A 1933-nucleotide genomic window follows, 5' to 3' on the forward strand; every position below is an offset into this window, starting at 1 on the left:
AAGGTCATGCCTTGGATTTGATCTGGCAGTCTCCTGGGCAGTGGCCCATTTCCCTCTCCACTGAGCCACAGTCAGGTTCAGTCACTGTCCTGGTTCTGAACACTTTGTCTCTGTGTGGACACTGTGTGCTCATTGCTTTTCTGCCAACAAGTGTTTCCAATGTTGTAATTCAGTCTGCCATATCACCCAGTAGGTGCAACTATTTAAAACCTCCTCGGGCTTGCATCTCCCACTGGTGATATTTCTAAGTGGACTCTGCTTGGAATTACAGCCTGTCTGCTACATGTTTCTCATGGCATATTGTTACTTCTGATTTACCTTAATTTTACTCAGCCCCTTCCCCGGGATTCTTAAAGGGCGGTACGTGGAACCCTTGATGGCCGCTTGGGAGGCAAAGGTTAAAGTGATCATCTGAGTCATCCAGATAGGGTCATTTCAGTCTGCGCAGGGACTGTGCAGCTGGGACCTCTAGTCTGTACAAGAACTGGGCGAGTCAAGTACATTAGTTTTGAGTTAAGCCTCATTTTACATTAATTGCCATGTGTGCACTTTAGTGTACATAACAATGTATGTAGTTTGGTGAAATTACTATTTAAAAAGAGAACCTGTCAAGATGTAGAGACAGTATGGTAAAGCAGAGCAGCAGGCTTGAATGATATAACCAAAAAGATTCAATATAGCATATTTTATTCATTGAAACGCCTGATGTATGCATGAGTCCAGTGGACAGTTCTAGCTAATGATTGACAGACATCTCTGCATACTGACATATAAAGTTAAGGCCGCTTTACACGCTACGACATAGCTAAAGCGATGTCGTTAAGGTCACGGACTTTATGACGCACATCCGGCCGCGTTAGCGATGTCGTTGCGTGTGACACCTATGAGCGATTTTGAATCGTCGCAAAAACGTTCAAAATCGCTAATCGGTGACATGCCCCCCTATTCCCAATTATCGTTGTTGCTTCTTGTATGATGATGATCCTCGTTCCTGCGGCAGCACACATCGCTACGTGTGACACCGCAGGAACGAGGAACATATCCTTACCTGCGGCCACCCACAATGAGGAAGGAAGGAGGTGGGCGGGATGTTCGTCCCGCTCATCTCCGCCCCTCCGCTTTGATTGGGTGGTCGCTTAGTGACATCGCTTTGACGCCAAACGAACCGCCCCCTTAGAGGCGGTTCGCCGGTCACTAGGAAGGTAAGTAGTGTGACGGGTCCGCGCGATTTTGTGCGACACGGGCAGCGATTTGCCCGTGACGCACAAATGATGGTGGGTACGCACGCTAGCGATCTCAAGATAGCAGTGTAAAGCGGCATTTAGTCACTGAATAGGACCGCCCACTGGACTCATGTGTACAAACACTAGGGATTGAAATAAGTAAAATAAAAAAATTTTTACTAATACTTTATGCAGCTCCTCCTGTTTGCAAAGCAGATGCCCTTTAAACCCTACAGGTTCCCTTTAAGGGTTGTAAAATAATCCGGCTATTGTGACAAAACAGACAAGATGCTCCATTGAAATGGCCGTATCACTGCATCCTCTAGAAAAAAAAAAAAAAAAAAAAACAAATAAAAAAAAAAGGTGGTAAGAAGTCATGCTTTCAATTTGTCTTGAAATTTGCAAAGACAGTTCTGTCATTACGTGGCCGGCTCCTCCACGTTCTCATAGTACCATATACAATGCAATGTGAAAAGCTTCCAGCTGAGCATTATTAGTGTTGACATCTGAATGTTTCCAGTGTATAATATCGGATTTAATAGCTGCCATGCGCGTCATGTGTTATGTTGTATGGCATCTAGGGCACATTAACGCAGCCTCTGCTAGCCAACAATCCAACATCTCTGGGATAAAAAGGGAAGGGAAAAAAAAATGCAACAATGAGGAAAAAAAAAAAAAATCTGAGCTGTAAAACCAGTCATCTCGGAAAG

General features: G+C 44.6%; 1 protein-coding gene across 2 annotated transcripts in view; it reads right to left on the minus strand.

Moving 5' to 3' along the window:
• Positions 1-1933, minus strand: part of TDRD9 (tudor domain containing 9) — a 502525-nt gene that overhangs the window by 459077 nt on the left and 41515 nt on the right. The gene's annotated exons all lie outside the window — the stretch shown is intronic.

Source organism: Anomaloglossus baeobatrachus, chromosome 12 (genome assembly GCF_048569485.1).
Source record: "Anomaloglossus baeobatrachus isolate aAnoBae1 chromosome 12, aAnoBae1.hap1, whole genome shotgun sequence".
NCBI lineage: Eukaryota > Metazoa > Chordata > Amphibia > Anura > Aromobatidae > Anomaloglossus > Anomaloglossus baeobatrachus.